General features: G+C 40.3%; 1 protein-coding gene across 9 annotated transcripts in view; it reads right to left on the reverse strand.

Moving 5' to 3' along the window:
* Positions 1–20,851, reverse strand: part of LOC140493786 (leucine-rich repeat-containing protein 4C-like) — a 991,485-nt gene that overhangs the window by 186,885 nt on the left and 783,749 nt on the right. For all 9 annotated transcript variants that reach the window (XM_072592658.1, XM_072592659.1, XM_072592652.1 and 6 more), the window contains one exon: positions 9,580–9,707. The gene's annotated coding sequence lies outside the window, so the exon portion shown is untranslated. The remainder of the gene's footprint in view (positions 1–9,579; positions 9,708–20,851) is intronic.

Here is a 20,851-nt window from a genome sequence, read left to right on the forward strand (position 1 = left end):
GAGGTGTCAGTGGGGGAGCACTTTGGGGCCAGCGACCATAATTCTATTCAAATGCTGATTGGAGGCAGATATTTGTATCATCGATAGTAACAGGTGAGGTGCCTTAAGGCTGGAGGTTGGCTAACATGTTGCCACTCTTTAAGAAGGGTAGTAAGGACAAGCCAGGGAACTATAGACTGGTAAGCCTGACCTCAGTGGTGGGCAAGTTGTTGGAGGGAATCCTGAGGAAGAGGATGTACATATATTTGGAAAGGCAAGGACTGATTAGGGATAGTCAACATGGCTTTGTGTGTGAGAAATCGTATCTCACAAACTTGATTGAGCTTTTTGAAGTAGTAACAAAGAGGATTGATGAGGGCAGAGAGGTAGATGTGATCTATATGCACTTCAGTAAGGCATTCGACAAAGTTCCCCATGGGAGACTGATTAGCAACGTTAGATCTCATGGAACGCAGGGAGAACTAGCCATGTGGACACAAAACTGGCTCAAAGGTAGAAGTGGTGGTGGAGGGTTGTTTTTCAGACTGGACGCCTGTGACCAGTGGAGTGCCACAAGGATCTGTGCTGGGTCCTCTACTTTTTGTCATTTACATAAACGATTTGGATGAGAGCATAAGGGGTATAGTTAGTAAGTTTGCAGATGACACCAAAATTGGAGGTGTGGTGGACAGCGAAGAAGGTTACCTCAGATTACAACAGGATCTTGATCCGATGGGCCAATGGGCTGAGAAGTGGCAGATGGAGTTTAATTCAGATAGATGCAAGATGCAGCATTTTGGGACAGCAAATCTTAGCAGGACTTATACACTTATGGTAAGGTCCTGGAAGGTGTTGCTGAACAAAGAGACCTTGGAGTGCAGGTTCATAGCTCCTTGAAAGTGGAGTCACAGGTAGATAGGATAGTGAAGAAGGCGTTTGGTATGTTTTCCTTTATTGGTCAGAATATGGTGTACAGGAGTTGGGAGGTCATGTTACGGCTGTACAGGACATTGATTAGGCCACTGTTGGAATATTGTGTGCAATTCTGGTCTCCTTCCTATCAGAAAGATGTTGTGAAACTTGAAAGGGTTCAGTAAAAATTTACAAGGATGTTGCCAGTGTTAGAGGATTTGAGCTATAGGGAGAGGCTGAACAGGCTGGGACTGCTTTCCCTGGAGCATCAGAGGCTGAGGGGTGACCTTATAGAGGTTTACAAAATTATGAGGGGCATGGATAGGGTAAATAGGCAAAGTCTTTTCCCTGGGATTGGGGAGTCCAGAACTGGAGGGCATAGGTTTAGGGTGAGAGGGGAAAGATATAAAAGAGGGTGATATGTGCATGGAGTGAGCTGCCAGAGGAAGTGGTGGAGGGTGGTACAATTGCAAAATTTAAAAGGTATTTGGATGGGTATATGAATAGGAAGGGTTTGGAGGGATATGGGCCGAGTACTGGCAGGTGGGATTAGATTGGGTTGGGATATCTGGTCAGCATGGACGGGTTTGGATGAAGGGTCTGTTTCCATGCTGTACATCTCTCTGATCTCTATCTCTATGCAGCAAGACATTTAGACAACATTTAAGCCTGGTCTGATGCATGGCAAGTGACTTCCATGCCACCTCAGTGCCAGATATTGGTCACTTCCAACAAGAGAGAAGTTAATCATTGCCCTTTGAATTTGATGGCATTACCATTACTGAATTCCATATTATCTACCATTGACCAGAAACTGAAGTGTACTCAAGATATATGTACTATGACTACAAGAGCAAGGAAACCTGCAGCAAGTAATTTACTTCCTGTCTTTCCGGTGTCTGTATACCATCTGTAAGTCACAAGTCAGGAGTATGATGGAATATTTCTCATTTGCCAGGATGAATAGACTCTAACAGCACTCAAGAGGTTTGACCACATCCAGGACAGTGCAGCTGAACTGATTGGCACCACATCCAAAAACACCCATTCCCTCCACTGTCAATGTTCCATAGCAAAAGTGTGCACCATCTACAAGATGCACTCCAGAAGTTCAAGGCTTCTTTGACAACACCCTCAAAACCCATGACCACTACCATCTAGAAGGACTAGATCAGCAGAAACACAGGAATCACCAGCTGCAAGATCCCCCTTGCCACACAGCATCCAAACTTCAAGTTGTATCACAATTCCACTTGTGTCTTTGGGTCAGAATCTTGGATCTTGCTTCCCAGTTGTACACCCCAAATAAACTGCACTGCTACAAGAAGGCAGCTCACCACCACCTTAATAAGGGCACCTGATAATGGGCAATAAATGCTGGCTTAACCACCAACTATATAAAAAACAGAACAAAGCAGTCCACTTATCAGCACAGTATCCGCAACCTTAAACTTTCAGTTCCTCTACCAGTGGCAGAATGTATACAATTTACAACATGCATGGCAACAATGCACCAAGGCTCTTTTGACAACACCATTCAACTCCCTCCAAAGCCCCTGCCCCAATAACTGCCACAGAGGAAAGAAAGGTCAAGATTTGCAAAGGAGTACCACAACCTGCACATTCTCCACACCCCTCTCCAACCTCCCCCCTTACCCTCCTCCCCCCCCTCCCCCCCCCCCCCCACCCCCCCCAACCCCCCCACCCCCCACCCCCAAGCCATGTACCATCCTGAAGTGGACATATATCATTACTCCTTTTGTGTTGTTGGATGGAAATGCTGAAAATTCCTTCCCAGCAGCAATGTGGGTGAACCTGCACTACACAGACTGTAGCCATTGAATAATGCAGCCACCACTACTTTCTCAAGGTCAATTAGGAATGGGAAAGAAATGCTGGCTTTGTCATTAATGCCCACATCCCACAAAAGAATTATTGTCAAGTAAGCTACTCTAATGCATTACTGCAGTGAAGCTGAAAATTATGTCCAGATCTAACAAGGTCATATAGTATTATGCAGCTACAGAATTTATTACATCATTCTTTTTCATCAAAACTACGGAGGACATCCTGGACACCACTCAACACACCATTACCTCATAATGCATTCTCCCCTGTTTCTCCCAACCAATTCTCCAGCAACATGCCCCGAATTCCAGCCTGTTGTACCCTCATCTCTAGCATAATGTGTATAGATCTCAGCTCGTGGATTTGTTTGTCACCAGGATAGCAGTCATCTCCTCAAGTGGCTCTGTTACTTCTCTCATTCCTCCAAGCTCAATGTCACCTTTGAAAACCATCTGTAGGAGTAGAAGATAAGGATTCGCTAATAAAGTGAGGGAGAGCTACTGTATTAATTATTGTATGAACAGCAAGAAAAAAGAACTCTCACTAGACAATCTGAACAACCATTTGATCAATGCTTTGGGGAGCATTTTTAATTCAATCCTCTGGGCAGTAATTTGATAGAGCTGATGGCTTGTTCATTATGAAACTAGAACTGTCCATCAATGAGTTTCTTTCTATTAATCTCATGTCCATCAAAATTGAATTTAATGAGATAAACAAATTCAAGCCATGATATTAGAGACAAGAAGAAGGAAAAAAAACATAAACAGTAGTTATGGCCAGAAATTAAGTGCTTGCAAAAACTGCATTATAAAATCTAATATCAGTCCACAACCAATAAACAGTCTATTTCAATTTTTCATTGCCAGTCAGGTTACAAAATTCAGACATTAAACCTTACATTTAAATGTTTTTCACTTGGTTAGTTGCCATTTCACATTAATAAAAATAATGATAAATCAGGAGTCTGTAAGCATGAGATGTAAGAGTTATTGAGAAATGCAAAATAATTCATGTGGTTTGGGTGACACTGGTTAGGCCAGTGTTTATTGCTCATCCTTAATTGTCCAGAGGGCAGTTAAGTGCCAACCAAATTGCAGGCTACACCAGACCAGATAAGAATGACAGTTTTCTTTTCCTAAAGATCATTAGTGAACCAAGTGACTTCTAATGCCAATCAGTTGTCCCTTCATTGGTATTAAGCAAATGATTTAATTCCAGAATTTTAGTGAACTCAAATTTCACCATTTGTCAAAGATTCCAACCTACAACCGTAGACCATTAGCCTAGGGTCCAGAATTACATGTTTGGTGACATTATCACTTCATCACCCCATGGTTGATCACAAACAGAAGCCAAACTTAAATGGAAGGAATCAAGGAAACACTGTTTCCTTCTCAGTGTGTCATAATTTGTTCCTCAAATGTTCACCATTTTACGATTACATTGTTACATCCTTTATATGGCAAGTTGTTGTGAAAGTACATATGATAACATGGCCTTAGAGACAGGACTCTGGGACTTAGGACACAACAATGTCTCTTCACAACCTAACAGAATTCTTAAGTTAACAATGTAAGAACTGAGAATGAAGTGTACAGTGGTTGAATTCAAACCAAGTACAGAAAGGGAAATAAAGGAAAAGAATGAAAGACCAGTTACGAGGGTATCTTTTAAAAAAAGTGTACTTCAGTCTCCAATAACAATTCAAATACGATTGATGTTATTATTGATTGTTGCATTTGTGCACTCTACTATGGTCACGAGATAAAACACATTCTTAGTGACAAATATTCAACCATGGTTAAATGCATGTTTATTTCACTTATTGCAAATATAGTTGTAATCTCTAGATAATAGGTTTAGACTGTCACACTCCCACCAGTAGATATTACTCTGTCCTTTATTTTATTCGCGTTATCATCTCTTCTTTAAACTTTGTCACGCACTTTTTGCAGATAGGGAGTGGAAAGACAAGGAATGCATTGACACTTTTCACCAGATACTCATGAAGTGTCCAAACGACAATCGGTTAGCTTCAGTTGATTTCACCCATCAAAGCAATTGATAATGCTTGGAATTGCGACACTGGAGCCATGCTCTGATATTCTATGAAATGCATGACACTTTTATGTGCTTATTTGCCACTATTCAGAAATAGTTTGCACTAACATTCTATAATAGAAATACCAGTGGTTTGAAAGTGCCAAATATTGTTCAGTAATCAAGTGCTTCTCATGATAGAATAGAATCCCAGGTGGATGACATTTACACAAATTGTGATGTCTTTCCAAGAATGTTGCATGAATAGCAGTGCATTCAATAAAAGTTAGAAGGAAATATTATTTGCCCTCAGGATGTTGGTTGCCTTAATGTCTTCACTCATGCATATTCAGTACAATGTCATTAACATTTCAGAAACCACTCTCTACTATGGTCACAAGATAAAACACATTCTTAGTGACAAATTTTCAACCATGGTTAAATGCATGTTTATTTCACTTACTGCAAATATAGTTGTAATCTCTAGATAATAGGTTTAGACTGTCACACTCCCACCAGTAGATATTACTCTGTCCTTTGATTTATAGATTGATAATTTGACTTACACCTACTCTCATTCCTTGTTGTCTCACAGGAGCTATTTTGTCATACATATTACCCGTCATTCTTCAATGCCATTAAATGACATTGGAAACAGAGGATGAAGAGTTTTAACTGAAATACTAACAGAAGATCATAATTGGCAGTCCTGAATAATTCAGGTAGGAAGATATCTTCAGTGCTCTCACTTTTTCTTCCTTGGTTTCCATAACCACATCAAATACTACCAAGATTATACACAGCTTTATATTCAACATGTTCTCTCAGGGCAATGGACTCGACAGCATTAATTAGTTCATTTATCCTTGAAGCTCAGTTCTATGCCACTGAGCACTTAAATATTAATATCACATTGAAGAAATGAAATAAATTTTAAAGTTATTGAATACATCACCTGGGAAGATCAACGGCTAAAGAAACATGGACAAATAAATACAAATATACAGATAAAGCAACTGGTCAGTTTGTACTGACCAAACATCATCAAGATATATTTATAAGTTAATAAGTTCATAAATTGATTGAATAATTCGTGTTAAACAGTATAAAATATTTCAATAAATTGCCACCTAATTGGTGTCATTTTGAGCTCCCTTCTGTTTTCAACTGAGAACTGCCCAAATTAAAAACTCCAGCCGCAATTGATCAGCAAAATTGTCGTTCAGCAGATATATTTTCTTTCTTAATGAAAATTTTGCATTGTTTAATTAAAGTAAGAACAGATAAATTTTCATCATCAATACTGCGATGACATTATCACATGACTAATTATGCTATTATGCCTTTCTCTACATGAAAGAAACATGATGTTGAGAACATTAGCAATTATTACAATTCCATTTTGAATAAAAATGAAATAAATTAGTTTACTTCACCATTAGCTCTCGAAAATGTGTCGATGCAAGAGTGCATATTGAAAAAACTTTCAGAATTTAACCATACACTATTTCACCTCTACAGAACTAAACAGTTATGTTTAATCAATATTTTGCTTATTTCCCATCTCAGGGAAATATTTATAAGCAATGTATGCTTCATTGTATTAGCAGTAACTAGGAGATAGTGAGGACTGCAGATGCTGGAGAGTCAGAGTTGGAAAAGTGTGTTGCTTGAAAAGGCACAACAGGTCAGGCAGCATCAAGAGAGTTGATGTTTCAAGCATAACCCTTCATCAGGACTGAAGAAGGGTTCTGAGGAAGGGTTATGCCCAAAATGTCAACTCTCTTGCTTCTCAGATGCTGCCTGACCAGTTGTGCCTTTTCCAGCGCCACACTTTTTCAACATTATGTGAGCAGTATAGACAATGATTCCTTGATGCCACAATATTTTTGCAACTAATTAACAATCACAATGTTTTGTATCTTTATTATCAAAAGTCGTGTATTGATATTTCCTGATTCCATACGATGATGTCAATCTACTGACTATATGTTCTTCTGCTGAAACAGTTGAAAATTTTATTCCAAGCAGTTTGGAGTATTTTGATGATAATACAGCTTTTTTTACAAGTTTAACAATGAGCTATTATTTCACAGTTTATAACATGTTGCATTATTTATAATCAAACAAATCTTTGTTACATTTGAAAACTATTCCAGCTTTAATGAGAGCAAAAAGGATTCATGATCAGCAATTATGAATCAAATAGCAACTTTAAGCTTCAGCAGAACACATCAGAAACCTTGGTATGTTTCAATATGGGAACTGAAAAAATGGTGACAATGATTTTCTGTGACTGCAGTGCTGTATCATTGAAGCCAGCAATCTTTAGGAATCACTGAGCTGATGCTAACTTTTCTTCTGGTCTGTAACACTATTCTTAAAAGCTCAAATGTTATTCCTCTTTAATGATGTGTAACTGAGTTATTAATGTTAAAAACTTAGTCTTAACTACTTCTAAATGATCTCACTGGTCCTCAAAAAACAATTGAATATTTGTGTAAGCCAGTTTTTACCATTAGGAAAAAAAAATGAATAATCAAAAATTCCAGTGTTGTTTAATTTATTAAGTTTATTTTGTTCAAATGCTATTTATTTCAGCCATTAGTGTGTAGAATCCTAATCTGAAAATGTTTCCAAAAACAGAAACATATTACCTCCTTCTTCACTGTCTTTGAGAATACTGTATTGTGATTGGCTTCTTATCCTGCTTAATAATGTTACTGTTCTTAGTACATTGAGATCAATTTGAATTGGCACCAGTCTCAAATGAACATTAGTAATGGGAAATCTATTGCCCGGAGATGGCTAGATCCTCAGTGAGCAGCTTTCTTTGAAGTCATTTTTAAGTGCCATCACTTTGATACTCTCTGCAAATCCCTGGCCTTTATACTTCTCTGTGGGTCAGTGATAAAGAGTTGGTAGGACCCAAACTAAGCAACATGGTTTTGTGCGGGGGAGATTGTGCCTTACCAACTTAATAGAGTTCTTTGAGGAAGTGACCAAGTTGATAGATGAAGGAAGGGCTGTTGATGTCATATGCATGGACTATAGTAAGGCATTTGATAAGGTTCCCCATGATAGACTAATGGAGAAATTGAAGTCACATGGTGTGTAGGGTGTTCTAGCTAGGTGGATAAAGAACTGGTTGAGCAACAGGAAACAGAGAGTAGTAGTTGAAGGGAGTTGCTCGAAATGGAGAAAGGTAACCAGTGGTGTTCCACAGGGGTCAGTGTTGGGGCCACTGTTGTTGGGATATACATAAATGATCTGGAAGAGGGCATTGGTGGTCTGATCAGTAAGTTTGCAGATGACACGAAGATTGGTGGAGTAGCAGAAAGCATAGGGGACTGTCAGGCGACTGATTGTGTGGAGTTTGCACATTCTCCCCATGTCTGCATGGGTTTCCTCCGGGTGCTCCGGTTTCCTCCCACAGTCCAAAGATGTGCAGGCCAGGTGAATTGGCTATGCTAAATTGCCCGTAGTGTTAGGTAAGGGGTAAATGTAGGGGTATGGGTGGGTTGTGCTTCAGCGGGTCGGTGTGGACTTGTTGGGCCGAAACGCCTGTTTCCACACTGTAAGTAATCTAATCTAAAGAAAAATACAGGAGGATACAGACAGACTGGAGAGTTGAGTGGAAAAGTGGCAGATGGTTTCCAATCGAGAAAAATGTGAAGTGATGCATTTAGGCAAGACTAATTCTAGAGCGAATTATACACTGAACGGAAGAGCCTTCGGAAAAGTTGATGAGCAGAGAGTGCAGGCTCATTGTACCCTGAAGGTTGCTGCACAGGTGGATAGAGTGGTCAAGAAGGCATATAGTATGCTTGCCTTCATTGGATGGGGTATTGAGTATAAGAACTGACAAGTCATGTTAAAATTGTACAAGACATTGGTTTGGCCACATTTAGAATACTGTGTACAGTTCTGGTTGCCACATTACCAAAAGGATGTGGACGCTTTGGAGAGGGTGCAGAGAAGGTTTACGAGGATGTTGCCTAGTATGGAAGGTGCTAGCTATGAAGAAAACTTAAGTAGCTTAGATTTATTTTCATTAGAAGAAAGGAGATTGAGGGGGGACCTGATTGAGGTTTACAAAACCATGAAGGGTATAGACAGGGTGGATAGAGACAAGCATTTTCCCACGGTGAAGGATTCAATAACGAGAGGTCACGCTTTCAAGGTGAGAGGTGGAAAGTTTAAGGGGGATACACGCGGCAAGTACTTCACACAAGGATGGTGGGCATTTGGAATGCGTTGCCTGCAGAAGTGTTAGAGGTAGGCACTGTAGATTCATTTAACATGTGTCTGGACAGATGCATGAGCAGGTGGGGAGCAGAAGGATACAGATGCTTAGGAATTTACCGACAGGTTTAGACAGTGGATTTGGATCGGTTCAGGTGTGGAGGGCAAAAGGGCCTGTTCCTTGGCTGTAAATTTTCTTTGTTTTTTTCCTTTGTTTAAGCACTGACTTTCACAAATGGATAGTACTTCTTGTATTTTTATTTCCCATAATATTGCAAAACTATTCTTGAGACAATATTATTCTGTCAGAGAGATACCAAACAGCTGCCAACCCTTCCCTAAGTTGCTGAAATGTTGTGTACTTGTTATGCAATGATAATTTAAAATGAGAAGATTTTGAAAAGTTGAAAAGTGAACTACATAATAAGAAAAAACAGTTCTAAGAGTTTATCTATCACAGAAAATGTGCAAGCAGCCACTGCTAACAACCAAGAAATGCAATACATTGTCTCTTAAAAATTCAATGTGATTCATATCTCTTTTCAGCCATACCTTTACTCCTTGTAACGGCTGCTTCCTTCAAGCGTGGGTGGAAACTTCAGATTTTCAATGGCAGGTAATATCATAACAACTTTTCAAATAATGGCAATATAGAATATCTCTTTTGCCTTTGGGAAGACCTGAGTGTGAAGAAAAAGACAAGTTATTATGTCAAACCTAGTCTTTTCAGAATTACATACTAAAAGATAGAAGAAAATATTTTTCCTTTAAATTTAAGAATTTAAAAATTTCTTGTTAGCTGTGCAGCTAAAACTGAATCCACATCAACTCTGTCACCTTACATTGAGTTTGGAGATCTGTCGGTAACTAAAACTGAAGATTTTTTTTAAAAGTGTTGGTTTTACGGAAATGCTCTTGTCATGTCATTACAATTTAAATTCATTTAGCCACTTAACACAAGTTAGTTTCTAAACTAAGATAATGAAATGAATTGTGTCAAACTAATCCACATTGGTTTAAAAGTGTAATATAAATTACAATTACATTTGCAACTAACTTGTCGAGTAGTGTTGTTTTATTCAAGTTATAGATTATTCCTACTACCAGTAAAGTTAACCTATTTGATGTCAGTCCTTAATGTTCGGATCTGATAAAAAATAATAGGTCAATATTCCAAAAAGCAGAGAAATAGATGGGACAAGGAATGGCCATTGCTAAGCCCAGATCTTTAACAGAGCATCTGTAATCTATTCTGATTTGACACATTTTACATGTTAACAAATGTTTTGAATAAAGCTTTGGACTTTACATTGTCCAGTTTGTTCTGGATCAGGCCAGACCCCCTTAAAACATTTCAAGAAAGTAGCCCAGACCAAAACATTGCTAGATGTTTTAAGCAGGTGTAGAGTGGATATTCCAGGAATGATGCAGCTGGTCAAACCACTTAGTTTTAACCAGAATAGAATTTATTTACAAGATTACTGAATGAGACAGAAACAACAGAAAACAGAATACCGGATAACAACACATCCGAAAATCCAACAGATCATCCCAACTCAATGATGCTGCTTCAAATACTTGCAATGTTCCCCATAAACACCCCTTGGCACAAAAGGTAAAATCAAACATGAGTTCTTAGAATCATAGAGTCACAGAGATGTACAGCATGGAAACAGACCCTTCGGTCCAACCTGTCCATGCCGACCAGACATCCCAACCCAATCTAGTCTCACCAGCCAGCACCCAGCCCATATCCCTCCAAACCCTCCCTATTCATATACCCATCCAAATGCCTCTTAAATGTTGCAAATGTACCAGCCACCATCACATCCTCTGGCAGCTCATTCCATGCACGTACCACCCTCTGCGTGAAAGGTTGCCCCTGAGGTCCCTTTTATATATTTCCCCTCTCACCCTAAACCTATGCCCTCTAGTTCTGGACTCCCCGACCCCAGGGAAAAGATTTTGTCTATTTATCCTATCCATGCCCTTCATAATTTTGTAAACCTCTATAAGGTCACCCTTCAGCCTCCGATGCTCTAGGTAGAACAGCCCCAGCCTGTTCAGCCTCTCCATGTAGCTCAGATCCTCCAACACTGGCAACATCCTTGAAAATCTTTTCTGAACCCTTTCAAGTTTCACAACATCTTTCTGATAGGAAGGAGACCAGAATTGCACACAATATTTCAACTGTGGCCTAACCAATGTCCTATAGAGCCGCAACATGATCTCCCAACTCCTGTACTCAATACTCTGACCAATAAAGGAAAGCATACCAAAAGCCTTCTTCACTATCCTATCTATGACTCCACTTTCAAGGAGTTATGAACCTGCACTTCAAGGTGTCTTTGTTCAGCAACACTCCCAAGAACCTTACCATTAAGTCTGTAAGTCCTGCTAAGATTTGCTTTCCCAAAATGCAGCACCTCGCATTTATCTGAATTAAACTCCATCTGCCACTTCTCAGCCCATTGGCTTATCTGGTCCAAATCCTGTTATAATCTGAGGTAACCCTCTTCGCTGTCCACTACACCTCCAATTTTGGTGTCATCTGCAAACTTATTAACTGTACCTCTTATGCTCGCATCATTTATGTAAATGTCAAAAAGTAGAGGGCCCAGCACCGATCCTTGTGGCACTCCACTGGTCACAGGCCTCCAGTCTGAAAAACAACCGTCCACCACCACCCTCTGTCTTCTACCTTTGAGCTAGTTCTGTATCCAAATGGCTCATTCTCCCTGTATTCCGTGAGATCTAACCTTGCTAATCAGTCTCCCATGGGGAACCTTGTCGAATGCCTTACTGAAGTCCATATTGATCACATCTACTGCTCTGCCCTCATCAATCTTCTTTGTTACTTCTTCAAAACACTCAATCAAATTTGTGAGACATGATTTCCCACCCACAAAGCTATGTTGACTATCCCTCATCATTCTTGTCTTTCCAAATACATGTACATCCTGTCCCTCAGGATTCCCTCCAACAACTTGCCCACCACCGAGGTCAGGCTCACCGGTCTATGGCTCCCTGGCTTGTCTTTACTGCCCTTCTTAAATAGCAGCACCACGTTTGCCAACCTCCAGTCTGCCGGCACCTCACCTGTGACTATCGATGATATAAATATCTCAACAAGAGGCCTAGCAATCACTTCTCTAGCTTCCCACAGAGTTCTCGGGTACACCTGATCAGGTCCTGGGGATTTATCCACCTTTAACCATTTCAAGACATCCAGCACTTCCTCCTCTGTAATCTGGACATTTTGCAAGATGTCACCATCTATTTCCCTACAGTCTATATCTTCCATATCCTTTTCCACAGTAAATACTGATGCAAAATATTCATTTAGTATCTCCCCCATTTTCTGTGGCTCCACACAAAGGCCACCTTGCTGATCTTTGAGGGGCCCTATTCTCTCCCTAGTTACCCTTTTGTCCTTAATATATTTGTATATATTTGGATTCTCCTGAATTCTAATTGCCAAAGCTATCTCATGTCCCCATTTTGCCCTCCTGATTTCCCTTTTAAGTATACTCCTACTTTCTTTGTACTCTTCTAAGGATTCACTCGATCTCTCCTGTCTATACCTGACATATGCTTCCTTCTTTTTCTTAACCAAACCCTCAATTTCTTTAGTCATCCAGCATTCCCTATACTAACCAAGCTTCCCTTTCACCCTGACAGGAATATACTTTCTCTGGATTCTTGTTATCTCATTTCTGAAGGCTTCCCATTTTCCAGCCATCCCTTTACCTGCGAACATCTGCCTCCAATCAGCATTCGAAAGTTCTTGCCTAATCCCGTCAAAATTGGCCCTTCTCCAATTTAGAACTTCAACTTTTAGATCTGGTCTATCCTTTTCCACGATTATTTTAAAACGAATAGAATTAGGGTCGCTGGCCCCAAAGTGCTCCCCCACTGACACCTCAGTCACCTGCCCTGTCTTATTTCCCAAGAGTAGGTTAAGTTTTGCACCTTTCTAGTAGGTACATCCACATACTGAATCAGAAAATTGTCTTGTACACACTTAAGAAATTCCTCTCCATCTAAACCTTTAACACTATGGCAATCCCAGTCTATGTTTGGGAAGTTAAAATCCCCTACCATAACTACTCTATCATTCTTACAGATAGCTGAGATCTCCTGACAAGTTTGTTTCTCAATTTCCATCTGACTATTGGGGGGGTCTATAATACAATCCCAATAAGGTGATCATCCCTTTCTTATTTCTCAGTTCTACCCAAATAACTTCCCTGGATGTATTTCCAGGAATATCCTCCCTCAGCAGAGCTGCAATGCTATCCTTTATCAAAAATGTCACTCCCCCTCCTCTCCTGCCTCCCTTTCTATCCTTCCTGTAGCATTTGTATCCTGGAACATTCAGCTGCCAGTGCTGCCCATCCCTGAGCCATGTTTCCATAATTGCTATGATATCCTAGCCCCATGTTGCTAACCATGCCCTGAGTTCATCTGCCTTCCCTGTTAGGCCTCTTGCATTGAAATAAATGCTGTTTAATTTATTAGTCCTACCTTGTCCCTGCCTGCCCTAACTGTTTGACTCAATTCTGTTCTCAGCTGTACCTGTCTCATATCGATCTCTTTCCTCACTATCCCCCTGGGTTTCCCCCCCGCCCCCCCACCGACCTTACTAGTTTAAATCCTCCGAAGCAGGTCTAGCAGAGTTCTAGGAAAGAAGTCAGAGAAAGTGTACCAGCCTATACCTGCTTTAATGGGTCCAATAGCTTTTTCTTTCACCCTCCTGCTAAAACCAAAGAAAAGCTGAGTTGGGAGAACCACTTTCATTTCACAAGTAAATCTTTTTTTAACTTGAAAGTCTTCTGTCTGAGGCAGTATCTGTTCGTTATACACAAATTGGCCCGAACCCCTTCAACCCCCAGACTTTTCGGAGTCTGTGTCATTTGCATCCTCTCTGAAAAAAAAAGCCAAGCCCTGTTAAAGGAGCAGCATCGTGACAAGTTCCACAACTTTTCATGAACTCTGCAGTGCTCCAATTCTGGCCTTCAATAACTTGATCACTTACTTTGCTGTAGCTGCAGCTATCTAGCTCCTAAACTCATGCTATATGGAATTCCTTACTACAGACCCTTCAGTTCAAATTTTTGTTCATTGTCCAATTGGGTCATTTCAATGCATATAAGGAGACCAATAGATAACTCCACAATTGTCTTCTTCCACTTGTTATTTTTGACCTTCGCCCATATATATTCTGTATCATCCAATCCCAGATCAATTTTTGCTATCATACTTACTCCATCCTGTATTAACAAAACTGCCTCTCCCCCTTTCCCTTCCTGCTTGCCCTTTCAAAAATTCACATACCCTTGATGATTTAGTACCCAGCTTTGATCTCTTAGTAACCATGCCTTCATAATGATTAAAAGATCATACCTACTAATGTCAATTTGTGCCATTGAATCATTTGTTCATTCCGAATATTATACACAATGAACTAAAGAGCTATTAATTCTGCGTTTCCAATTTTCCCCCTTTTTCACACTACTGGCTTTTATTTTTTATATTTGTGCTCAGTCCTTTCTTTTCTCACTCTAGGTATTATTATCAAAATAATTGCTGACATATACTTTGCTCTGTCAGCCTACACACAATTTAAAGCCTGTTTCTGGCTCTAGTTATTCAATTGGCCAGGACTCTTATCCCAGCACGGTTCAAGTGAATACTTGCCCAGTGAAACAGTTCCCTCTACCCTAGTGCTATGCAATGTCCCATAAACTGAAACTTATTCCTCCCACATCAATGTTTAAACCATGTGTTTAACTCCTTGCCTTTGTCCTGTGACGTTTTGTCAGTATTTGATACAGTAATTATTAGATTCCAGAGTGTGGAAACAGGCCCTTCGGCCCACCAGCCCCACGCTGACCCTCCGAAGAGTAACCCACCCAGACTCATTTCCCTCTAACTAATGCACCTAACACTATTGTCAATTTAACATGGCCAATTCACCAGAACTGCACATCTTTGGACTGTGGGAGGAAACCGGAGCACCCGGAGGAAACCCACACAGACACGGGGAGAATGTGCAAACTCCACATAGGCAGTCACCCAAGGTTGGAACCTGGGATCCTGGTGCCATGAGGCAGCAGTCCTAACCACTGAGCCACCGTGCCGCCCCCCAAAGATTATTACTTTGGACCATCTGCTTTTTAGTTCAGCTCGTAATTGTTCACAAAATCTTTCACTTGAACACCTTCTCTTGTCCTTTCAACGTCCTTTCAACAGTAGCAACTACATCTCTCCCCTCCCTCTCTAAACTTGTCTCCAACCTTTGGACATGTTCTTAACCTTGGCATCAAGCAGTCAAGTAGTTCTTTGGAACACCCGCTCACAAGTGCAGAGAACAGCATCTATCTCCTTATTTATATCATTCCAACCATTGCTACATTGCTATTCCCACATACTACACCCTGCAATCCAAATGGCTCCTGGTACCACGGTGTTATTATCTGTTCACTCATCCTCCCTACAGTCCCCACCAACATTTGCTTGTCCATATAGCTTGCAAGAACTTAGTAACTGATGTGAATTGCAGTGATAGAGATACATAGACAGCTGTCCTTTGGTATTTATGCCTCAGAGGGCCAGTGGAGCCCCAAATGCCAGGTTATTTTTAGGTATGTGTGACTCGATAGCACAGTCATCAATACCTTCCATTGCTTTGCTGACAATTGAGAATAGGCTGATGCGTTGGATTTGTGCAGCTATTTGTGGACTGGACTGACCTGTGCAATTTTCCGTATTGCTGGGCATTATTCTTGTATTTAAACAGTAATGGAATAGTCGGGGCCCGGATAGTTCTGAAGCTCAACACTTCAGTGCCATTGCCTAAATTTTGTAAGCGTGAGTAATCTTTGCAGTATCCACTTCTTCAACCATGCGGAGTGTATCGAATTGGCTTACAACTGGTAGCTGTGCTACTGGGGACCTTGGGAGGAGGCCGAGATGGATCATCCACTCAGGACTTCTTCTCATACTGTATCCATGTGTGCCCAAATACCTCAGTCATCGATACAGAAAGTAATGTCTCTGCAGAAACATATCTCTTAATTAAGAAGTAAGTGAGCCCTCAGAAACCTCTGAAAATGAAAAGGAAACAATTGACAGCAGCAGTTGAAAACATTTTAAAAAGTGTCTTCAACTCTATAGTGTTAGTTTATTGCAGCTTACTTTATTTAATTCTTCAGGTGTAGAGTAAAATGTGGCTTTGTTTTAAAAAGTGAAACCCTATGGCAGAGTTCTGTCATTTTATCACGGGTTTTTAAAAAATATCATTAAGTATTAGTTGCTTCCAACAGGGGATTGCAAAATATAGAGAAACTCTAACCTTTGGTGATATGGTTACCAGATAATTATTGCAAAACCTCTGATTTCAGCAGTAACTGCACATCAGATGTTAATGTATATTTAATCCTGAGTAGTGGTGAGTGTGGCATGTTTTACGATTTTTCAAACTGCAAATTCTGTACCACTGCAGATAACGCTTTAGAAATGGGAAAAATCCGCTTTGCTGAGTATCCAATTTTTTTTTATATATAGTTAGTAAGGACTTAAAGAAGCAACGGTTCACATTTAAAGATGGGTTCATCAATTCCAGTTATTCACTCTTGTCTGACACATGAATAAAAGAGAAAAGGTAGCTCATCCATGGTGTACAAAACAAACAAAAAGGGACAGTATGAGGTCAAAAGAGGAGACATATTAAATTGTGACAGAAGGGAGTGAGCCTGACAATTAGGAACAATTCAGAATCCAGCAAAACAGGACAAAAAGTTTGATCAAGAGGTGGGAAATAGAATATAGGAGTAATATTGCAGGAAGTATAGAGCGGTTTGGAGGCCAAATCAGAGAAAATTCAAGATAGAGTCAGACAAACTTCCAGAATTTAAAGGCAGCAAGGGGTATGGGGAGAAAGTGAAATTATGATATTGAGATGGAGGATCAGCCATGATCCTAATGAATGGCAGAGTAAATTTGGAGCACCAAATGACCTACGTCTGAGCTTCCAGTTGTCTGCCACTTCAACATACCAGCCTGTCCCTTGGCCAACATCTCTGTCTCAGACTTGCTGCAGTGCTCCAGTAAAGCTCAACACAATCCAGAAAAACAGCATCTCATTTTCTGCTTGGGAACCCTGCAGACTTCTGGACTCAATATTGAGTTCAATAACTTTAGGGCTTAAGCTCTTCCATGTTCTTATCCCAACCTCCACCATCACCTTTGTTACCACATAGTCTTGTATTACACACTACCCATCATGAGCAATCATAGTCCCCATTAATAGCTCTTCACCCTCCTGGCCAGATCGTTATCCACTCCTTTGTCCATCCAACTGTTTTTCTCTCTCTTTGGGCTCCATCCCTATCTATCGTTCACTTCTGACACTCTGCCTCTATCCTATCTTCTGCAGATAAATTGACATTTTCCTAGCTACCATCAGTTCTGAGGAAGGGTCATTCAGTTTGAAACATTAACTCTGATTTCTCCCCTCAGGTGCTGCCAGAACTGCTGAGCTTTTCCAGCAATTTCTGTTTTTGTTTCTGACCTGCTCCTGTTTTTGACGAAAACCATGTAATTAATATGGCCGTTAAGCATATTCCATTCGAATCTTCTCTTGTGTGCCGTTTTCATATCCATAAATTTAAAAATACAAAAAAAAGTGATTGAACATCAAAGATGTTGTTATAGTGTGAGATAATGCCTCTGAATGGGTTAATTTTGGAGACTGCATTAGGCTAAAATCAATCTGATGATGTAATACAGTCTTGTGGAGAGAATCAAAGAGTACTTATCGAAATCCTAATTGGTTCAGATCTGTCAACCTTGGTTCCTGACTATCTTTGTAAGGATGTGAAGCTCGACAATGATTGATATCATGAAATAAACTTCATTTTGTTGTTCAAGACTCATTATTGTTCATTCTCTACTGCTGTTAACCAAACAGGTCCTTAAAGCAGCATAGAGAGGACGATGAAGGTGCTGGTGGTTCAGTGGTACTGTCCCTACATCTAGAACATGAGGCCCACCTGCTATTGAGGTGTGTAATACCTCTGAACAGGTTGATTCGAAACTCTTTAAAGGGCAGGATTTGAGGGTATTGCATTCAGCAGTCCCATGCCATAAGAGATGGTGTAATTCCGTTAGTGCCAAGCCACACGTGGTTTGGGGGGACATAGTATCTCACACTTACATTAAGTGCTTTTCATTTGTAGCCTCTCTCAAGTTTGTTTTCAAAAGAGGCTCTTTTTAATTTTTTGGTTGCACTTCAGCCGCATGCTCTTCATCTATTGGCACAAAAACAACCAATCAGAGATGGACTACAGCAATCAAACAGGCCATCACTATAGGACAGAACAGAACCACAAACAGGAAGAGAATGACACCACAAGACAAAATGACTAAGCTAACCATCAGCAGAGAATACAACATGACAGACACCTGGGTTCCCCAACAACTTCCCCAACAGACAGTTCCCAGACACAGAAAAAGTCGTACTGGCCAAGGGACTCTGCTACAACCATAGGGATGCTGTAATGAGACTTCCTAGCTGCAAATGAAGGACATTTGCCCGAAAAGTCGATTTTCCTGCTCCTCAGATGCAGCCTGACCTGTTGTACTTTTCCAGCACCACTCTAATTTTGACTCTAATCTCCAGCATTTGTAGTACCCACTTCTGACTGTAAGAAAGAACGTAATCTGCCATGGGTGTCTAAGGAAATAAGGGAGGCTATCAAACTGAGAGAGAAGGCATACAAAGTAGCCAGCAGGAAATTAGAAGATTGGGAAAGCTTTAAAGGTAATGAGAAAGCCACAAAAAGAGCTATAAAGAAAAGTAAGTTAGCACATGAGAAAAAACTAGTTCAAAACATAAAGACAGACTGCAAAAGCTTCTATAAATATATAAAATGAAAGAGTGGATAAAGTAAACGTTGGTCTTTTAGAGGATGAGAAGGGGCATTTAGTCATGGGATATGATGAAATGGCTGATGCATTGAACAGTTATTTTGTCAGTCTTCACAGTAGAAGACACAAATAACATGTCAGTAATTGACAAAGAGACGGAAGTAGTCGAGGACCTGGAAACAATCATTGTTACCGAAGAGGTAGTGTTGGACAAGATAATGGAGCTAAGGATAGACAAGTCTCCTGGCCCTGATGGAATGCATCCCAGGACACTGAAAGAGATGGCGGGAGAAATAGCAAGTGCACTTGTGGTAATTTTCCTAAATTCACTGGAATGTGGGGAGTTCCAGTAGACTGTAAAACAGTAAATGTTACGCCACTGTTTAAAAATATTGGTAGATAAAAAATGGGGAATTATAGACAAGTTAGCTTAACTTCTGTAGTGGGGAAGGGCTATTATCAAGGAAGGACTAACAAGGCACCTGGATAGAAATTGTTCTGTTGGACAGGTGCAGCACAGGTTCATGAAGGGCAGGTCATGCTGAACTAATCTTTTGGAATTCTATGAAAACATTACGAACACAGTGGACAATGGGGATCCAGTGTTTAAGGGGTATCTAGATTTTCAAAATGTCTTGGACAAGGTGTTGCACAAGAGGCTACTGCATAAGATAAAAATACATGGCAATCCAGGTAAAGTATAAGCATGGATAGAGGATTGGTTAAGCAACAGGAAGCAAAGAATGGGGATAAATGAGTGCTATTCTGGTTGGCAATCAGTAACTAATGGAGTGCTTCAGGGATCAGTGTTGTGACTATAATTATTCACAATTTACAGAGATGATTTGGAGTTCGGGACCACATATGGTGTGTCAAAGTTTGCAAATGATATTAAGGTGAGTGGCAGAACAAGGTGTGCAGAGGACTGTGAAACTTTGCAGAAGAACATAGATATTTTAAGTGAGTGAGCAAAGATCTGACAGATGGAATACAATGTTAATAAATGTGAAGTCATCCATTTTGGTAGGAGTAACAGTAAAAAGGACTATTACTTGAATGGTAAAAAGTGGCAGCATGTTGCTGAGCAGAGGGACCTGGGTGTCCTTGTGCATGAATCACAGAAGGTTGGTCTGCAGGTACAACAGGTAAGTAGGAAGGCAAATGGAATTTTGTCTTTCATTGCTAAAGGGATTGAGGTTAAAAGCAGAGAGGTAATATTGCAACTGTATAGGGTGCTGGTGAGACCACACCTGGAGTACTGTGTGCAGTTTTGGTCTCTTTACTTGAGAAAGGGTATACTGGCACTAGAGGAGGTTCACGACGTTGTTTCTGGAATGGAGGGGTTTGGCTCATGAGGAGAGACTGAGTAGACCGGGATTATATTCATTGGGATTTAGAAGAATGAGGTGGGATCTTAAAGAAACATATAAAATTATGAAGGGAATAGATAAGATAGACATAGAGAGGATGTTTCTACTGGCAGGTGAAACTAGGACAAGAGGGCATAGCTTCAAAATTGGGGGGAGCAGATTTAGGACTGAATTGAGAAGGAATTTCTTCACCCAGAGGGTTGTGAATCTATAGAATTTCCTACCCAGTGAAGTAGTCGATACTACTTCAGTAAATGTTTTTAAGGCTAAGATAGATTTGTTTTGAACAGTAAAGGAATTAAGGGATATGGTGAGAGGGTGTGTTAGTGGACTGAGGCCATACAAAGATCACACATGATCTTATTGAATGGTAAAGCAGGCTCAAAGGGCAAGATGGCCTACTCTTGTTCTTGATTCTTATGTAACAGCCTCAAACCAAAAAGGACAAGAACATAGTCATAGTACCAGCAAATAAAGGCAGATTTGATGGTTATTATGAACAAGACAGAACATATTCAGAA

This window comes from Chiloscyllium punctatum, chromosome 22 (assembly GCF_047496795.1).
Source record: "Chiloscyllium punctatum isolate Juve2018m chromosome 22, sChiPun1.3, whole genome shotgun sequence".
Lineage (NCBI taxonomy): Eukaryota > Metazoa > Chordata > Chondrichthyes > Orectolobiformes > Hemiscylliidae > Chiloscyllium > Chiloscyllium punctatum.